The following is a 7,494-nucleotide window of genomic DNA, read 5'->3' as shown; positions in this document are numbered from 1 at the left end:
TACTCGCCTCTGTTTTCCTCAGCGTCCTGGCGTTCCTGTTCGCTTTGACCACCGCGAGTTATAAGAGAACCTACCTTGAATACCTGTTTGTAAATAAATCACTTTAACTGATTATTCGCGTCCTGCATGTGGGTTCGTAGTATTAAAACAAGCACGACAGACAGTATCGACACAAGATCATAACAAAATGACAAAGGAAGCGAATTAAGAGAAAGCTCAGCTAATAGCTATGATCTTTTGTGGTGCATTGACTGCCACTTATTTAGAAATGTTTTTTTAATTGTGGAGTCGGTACCTGGAGGGATCTGATTGTAATGTGCTTCAGTTCAATTTTCATAATTATACCTTTCAGCCACTGTTTACAGGTAGTTCAGGCTGCTGTGAAAGAGTTGGATTTGCCTGCTGTGTGAATGTAGCCTATTTATGAATAGCGAAAAAAACTGCAAACAGGCCAGGGATTATTTTGGCAAGGAAAAGAAAAAGGTTATTCAACACATTTTACAAAGATTACACAAACAGCTCTGTACCAATCAGCTACGTTATTGGGTAGACTTTGCTAGCAATAGGTTGGACCCCCATTTGCATTCATAGCAGTTTAAAACTTGCTCAAAGATTTTGGTTTCCTCGTGATTCTGCCATACCAACAGGTCCAAAAGGTGCTCTGTTGGATAGAGAGCTGGTGACTGGAGTACAGTGAATTTATCGTCATGTTGAGGAACCCAGATGGAGATGATCTGAGTTTTGTAACATCCTTCTGAAAGTAGCCATCAGATGATGGTAAATGGGTGGTAGCCTGTGGTGTTTAAACGCTGCTCAATTGGTACGAAGGTGTCAAATATTAAATAAAAACCATATTATCAAAGTCATTTAAATCACCTTTCCCATTGTGATGCTCAGTTTTAACTTCAGTAATTAATCTTCACCATGATGCATTTTAGTATTCAAGTATTTAAGCAGATGTAACTAACAAAGTTAGGTAAGTGTGCATGAAGTAGTATAAAGAAATCAGTGCGACACGGCCTGTCACAAGACGTTAGCATAAATGCATGTAGCAAGTCTGTTTTTGTTCAGATAAGTCAGAAGGGGAAACTGGTTTGTCAAGGTAATCATCACGATGTGGTCACTTTACAGGAAGTCTAGACTCTACAGGAACCACAAACACATGTCTATCTTTAGAACAGAATCAAGATTATGTTAGTTTTATCATAGTAAAGGTGTAGTTCAAACTTGTCTTAAAGGTATTTTCAACAACACAGAAGGGAATTAGAAAAAATTTAACTTAATTACAAACTGTAGCCCCACCAGTAGTTTTACACTTTGAACTGAAAGTTTTTTTTTATGAAAAGGTTATTGTTAATCTTTTTATGCTACACGCATAAGGCCACTTGAGTTGTTTTAAACTCCTGCAGCAGAAAAAAAGGGCTGAACTCTGGAAAATCCTGTCAATGCTGATGCCCAGGTTAGATGACTCCTTACAAACACTGTGCAACCATGTTTGATGTATTTCTAAATATTATAAATTCATCCGTCATAAAAAATAAATCAACTATTCGTATGTTTTTGCTCTGATTATTTTTATTTGTGCGTGTAGTCATTTATTAAGTCAAAACAACTGATGTGCAGTGTTTTATTTTAATGTCTTGGTACTAATGGTCTTTATTCAGTTGTAGCTTGATGGTAAAATGAAGACAACGTGGAGTAAATGACCTAGAAACAGCAATTGGTTATAGTTATCAACTGCATCGAGAGCCATAATATTTGGGTCAAAACAGTTTGAAGTGTGTGGTTCTGTGCTGTGATGTTACATGACCACCAGAGGAAGAACGGTTCTGGATCACAGTCAACCCCCGGCGAAAGAAATTCAAGAAATGAAGGAAGATAAGATACATGCCAGTAGCACAGAGAATATTTCCTCCACAGGAGTATGATGGCATGAAATGCTCCACTTGTCTCATGTTTAATTATTTACAGGTTGTGTACAGAATAAGGAAGCTGCTGTCGCAAACAGCTCCATTGGCTTTGGCGTGGTTGTGTGTGTGAACACAAAGACAGAAGTTACTGCCAGACTCATTCCTTTTCAAGTTAATCATGACAGGAACTTATTAAAACTGGTTTTCCTTACTGTAACAGCTCCAGATCCAGTTGAACATCTTTTAGGTACATTATGTAAGCAAATATGACTGAGATAAAGAATACTTTTTAAAAAATGGTTGCCTGGTGCAACCGTGCAACAACGCTTGCACACCATCTTCCATAAATTCCCACATCCAGGAACTGCCCCCTTCTCGACTGCAGAGACCATTAATCAAAGATAGTTTGTCACCAGACCATTGGAGAACGTCTTGACAAGCCAAGAACATAATTCAATCTTTTTGAATAAGTTCTGTTGGAGAAGGGACAGCTCCAAAACCTTAAGAAAAACTGACCCTTCACTGCAGTAGGAGATCTTATACTGGTTTTACAAAGTAAGTAAGAAGAGCATAAATGAACGTAAACTCCTAATAAATATTTGGATGACTTTCAGTCTGGGCACACAGGTTGCCTCATTTCTGATTTAGTTTACATTAAATTTGTTTTTGAGAACTGATCATGCACAGCATATTATGTGCAAAACACATTCTATTAGTTTTTTTGTCGTGCTCAATTACTATTTATTAGACTAAGAACAAGTTTTAGAAGCAAAGATTAATCGCAATAAATCAGATTTTAATCAAAACCTATTGTCATGTTGGGTTTAACTCGATTAACCCACATGCAAGAACTCGCTACATTTACCCCGTTATGGGCGCGAGGTGAAGGACCGCAAGGGCGCTCAAGTGAATGTGAACACATCATCGGCATGCCGCCCATTCCAGACGGGCTTTTCACGCCCCCTCTGGTGCAGCGACCCATGCGTTGCATGCGCTGCATGCCCACTTCTTGCGCCACTGCATGTGGACATCTGTGAACATGGAGGCTTCTTTGGCTCTTACCTGTCACTACATCAATGAAAATTTGCAGTTGTGTACCTCTGTATTAGGAGTAAAATACTTTCCACAAAGTCACACTGCTGACAATTTGGCCCAAGTCAAAGAGACATTAATGGAGGACTGGGCCATAACCAATAAAGTAAGGTGTCTTGTGACTGATGCTGCACCAAACATGACCGCATCTGCTAGGCAGCCAGTAATTCGGCACTCGATTTGCATTGCACATACTCTCAATTTATTGGTTAGAAAATCATGTGATCAAATCCCCACACTTACATCATCAGACAGAAATCTAGGCACATTGTGACATACTTCAGATCAAGCACTACAGCCAAGGAGAAGCTTGCTCAAGTGCAACAACAGATGGGACGACCAATCCTGATACTTATCAATGAGGTGCCAACACGCTGGAACAGCACATATGAAATGCTGTCAAGGCTACATGATGAGAGGGAACCAGTGTGGGTATCTCTGGCCTCTCTAAAAGATTTGACTCCACTTACAGCTGATGAGCATAACATCATAGGAGAAACACTTCTTGTGCTTGCTCCTTTCCATCAAGCTACAGTGGGGTTGTCTGAAGAGAGGCGAGTGCCAGGACCCAAGGTCATCCCGATGATGAAAATGCTCCATTATCAATGAGGCCATCAGTAGACTGCGGTCAGAATGTGCATCTATTATCGGACACACAAATGAGCCCCAGCCGGGACCATCTTCACAACAGCTGTCTGCACCCAACTCAGGCATGTTATTCAGCATTATTTGTTGTTTGTTTGGACAAGATGTACTAAAATGTCAATTTGGTGTTTTTAGATAGCCTTTGGCACCATCTTGACACCAAAGTAGGCAGGCAGACCAAAAGTGCCACAGCTGATGCCATCCAGGAGGTGCAGAGATATCTTGCAGAGGGCAATATGGCCAGATGTCAGGATCCAATGACATACTGGCAGAACCACAAGACAATTCATCCTAACCTCTTCCGGTTGTCATTGCAATACCTTTGCACTCCAGCCTCACCTGTGCCGTGTGAGAGGGTGATTTCCACAGCAGAAGTCGTGTCAAAAAAGCGTAATAGACTGAATTTCAAAACGTTGGAAAAACTTATTTTTTTATATAAAAAGACACCCATATGTAGGTTACATGTTATTTATATATATTTATTTATTTAAAACAAAATAACATTTTCAATTCAAAAACACTTTTTGCTGTTAATAGATGCATGAGCTCAACAACGTAGATATTTGTTGTTTTCAGCTTTTTTCATGAATTCCTGAACATTTTCATGTAACTTATTCCAGAAACACACAAATACAAAGATTCCTGTCGTGATCTTTCTATGTGAAACAAAAAGAAAAAAGGTCATTGCATTAAAATATTTTACAAGTTAAAATCTAGGTAATTAATTAATCTAAACTGAGGCGTTGAAGTCTTGCCCTTAATAAAAACGTGATGTATCTGGTGAGTTCATGGCCTTTTCTGAACTATGTTTATGAGGCTGGGAACAATATTTTGTGGTCTATGATCATGACAAGCTGGCGCCATAATCTGAGCTGGATGATGAGATAAATGCTGACACCTTTTATTTAATTTTCCTTTGGGATCAATAAAATATTTTTGAATTTGAATAACTTGGGTGAGATCACAGCAGACGAAGAGTTACTTTGTTCTTCTGGACTAGGGTTGATAATCCGCGTTACTTCCCAGCCATGGCCATCCGTAATAATCCTTACATATGAATACTTGTCTTTTTAAGTAACTGTCCAATAAAAATCTGAAAATACAATTTAAATGATGCGATCTTTACCTGTTAGAAAGTGGCGCTGCAAACTCTGGCATTGTTAGTTTGCACACCTCCTGGTTTTAGCTGCAGATTGTTGATCCACTTTTCTCCTCTTTTTTTCAGTAGGTTTTTTTAAATTAACTCCCTTATGACCAACTACCTTCAATACACAAAAATAACGTTTATCTTTCTTTCTATTAGAACGGTTGGAGCAACTGTACAGGACTCAGACTTTAGACATTTTGATACTGGATCAACAAAAATAAATGGGCTGAATTTACTTCTGGCCCTCCATGTGCATTGGGTGATGTCGGTGCTACGTCATCTGAAACCCAGCAATAAGCCACCTGGTTCAAAACGTGGGAAAAATGTAGCGGCTTGCCAAAAAATATGGCAAATTAAACCAAACATAATACCATATACCCCTTAATTATCAAAAGTAATTATAGGATATATGAAAAGCCCCATAAGCCTTATGTTAGCTGTGCTGCACGCGGGTAACTTAAGTAAATCGCTTGCATTAAGTCTTAAGCTAACCCTAATCATTAAAGACCCTTTCAGATCCGGACCGGTCTTTAGTCCCCATTAAACCTGTCAGTCTTGAGAAGGTTAATATACCACAAAGAGTCTTAAATAGGTAACAAAAATGAGTATACACGCACAAACATGATCCCTTTGTTAATAACATAATTAAAATACTGTTTGGAGATTTCCTTTTTGTAGAGTAAAAGGTTCCTGACACATGCAGGCAACCAGCTCCTCCTTGTGGTTGCTCCTGTAAGTCTGGCAACAAAGACAAATAGCAATAATATTGTTTTCTGCACTTTTCCTGTAAAGATTGGATCACTTTTTAGCTTTTTATTTGCTCTCAGACTTTATTTCAGTCTTTTTCACATAGTAATTTTACTGCAGCAATGTATTTTTTATTCATACATTTTCCTACATTATAATGAAGGATTTTGGTATTTAAGCTCTTCCTTTTGCTGCCACCATCAGGCCACGGTTGATGTTTACACTTCTTTTTTTTAACTTCAGAAAAGTTAATATAGTTTAGTTTGTCGGTTTAAAAATCAGTATTTTAAAAATCAGTGTGCTTTGAATTCCTCAACCATACTTGTCTCCTATAATACAGGCCATCTTCTTCCAGATATGACATTCTTTACATTTTCAGATTTATTTAATTCATATAAAGTGTTTTAGTGGATAATAGTCTTTTTATTTTGCCTTAAAAGGGGATTTTTATCATGTGTTTTTAGACAATACTCATCCAATTTCCTTGGACAGTGACTGTTTTTTATCATATTTCTGGTCAGGTCCACGGGTCTGCACAACAGAACAATAAAATCACCAGTAATTATTCTTAAATCCTTTCCTCTTGTTAGGTTAGAAACTTTGTGCTTTTTTGCATAATTTTCTACAAGTAACATCCCATAGTTTTTTTTTTTTTGTTTTGTTTTTTATTTTAAAGTCTAAAGATATTTAACATTGAGTAGAATATAAAAAAATAGTTATGACCAGACAAAGGATAACCATTCATTTGATTCTTTGTTTTATTCACCTGTGGGGCTTTTAACATTATAGTATTTTTTCCAAAATAAGCAATGGTGAACACCAAAATGTTAATTGATTTCCAATATGTTGTATTTCATTTGTCATGTCCAGCTGATGATGAGAAATGTCCATCAGGCAAAGTCTGCATTGGGTGTGAAACAGTGAAGCGGTAAAATGTCAAAAACATAATTAGTAAGCAATTCACACACGTCTGTATCGCAAAACAGCAGACGTCCTGACTCGCCGTTGAGAGGTGGTGAGGAAATAATGGTGTAATGATGAAATGAAGCACAAAATCCAAAAGTCCAGGCAGCACAGATGAGCAGAAGGTTAGTAGACGATGACCCAACAAGCACACAGGTGGGTTTAAATACACAGGGAGACAATCAGGGGAAACAAGGAACAGGTGTAGCTTATCAAGGGGTAACCGGACAACACAGACTCAGTTTACACAGAAACCAAATTAAACAGAAAAAAACAAATCCTCACACAGACAAGATATTACTTAGACATAAGTATAACGTAAGCGTGTAGATGTTTAGAACTTAAATTTTAAAATTACAGGTGTTTGGGATATAAACACCTGCATATTAAGAATCTAAACTTACAGGTTTTTAGATTGAGGTATTTTTCAGATACACTCTACTTTGGGTTGTGGTTGCCACTAAATACACCTTGTATTAACTTGTACCATGGGCTTTTCAGTGACCCATCCATTTTCTAACACCCTTGTCCCCAGTGAGGTCGGGAGGGTTGCTGGTCTCCGGTGAACGTTTCGGGCGAGAGGCGGGGTCACCCTGGACAGGTCGCCAGTCTGTCGCAGGACTTTTCAGTGGCGTTGTATATGCATATATTTGTTGATGTGGTTTCTCAGTTTTGTTTTCTCTCTTTCTGCAGATGTAGAGGCAGACTTCATGGTTTGTGTTCTCTCTTTGCATCTCTTTTCTATTCCAATCTCCTTACCCTTTAAACATTTTCTCCACCTTTCTTTCTTTTCTCCTTTCTGTAATGTTCTGCTTGTGAAGGTTAGGCCTCAGCTTGACACTCAGACCATAACTCATCATTCACATGTCTCTTATCTGTTCCTTTCTAAATTGATGTCTTCATATTTTTTTCAACTGTTATTTCAAAGATCTTTGATGGTAAATTCTAAAAGAAGATTTTGCATTATAAAAACTTGACAACGGAGAACAA

At 38.0% G+C, this 7,494-nt stretch overlaps 1 pseudogene; it reads left to right on the top strand.

The window, feature by feature from the left end:
* The first annotated feature begins 2,931 nt into the window (after positions 1-2,931).
* LOC148161188 (E3 SUMO-protein ligase ZBED1-like) lies at positions 2,932-3,611 on the top strand (annotated as a pseudogene).
* The last annotated feature ends 3,883 nt before the right edge of the window (positions 3,612-7,494 follow it).

This window comes from Poecilia mexicana, unplaced genomic scaffold (assembly GCF_051168715.1).
Source record: "Poecilia mexicana isolate PSO_F unplaced genomic scaffold, ASM5116871v1 scaffold_1, whole genome shotgun sequence".
In the NCBI taxonomy this organism is placed as follows: Eukaryota; Metazoa; Chordata; class Actinopteri; order Cyprinodontiformes; family Poeciliidae; genus Poecilia; species Poecilia mexicana.
Note: the sequence above shows the minus strand (reverse complement) of the source record. Positions and strands in the feature narration are given on the sequence as shown.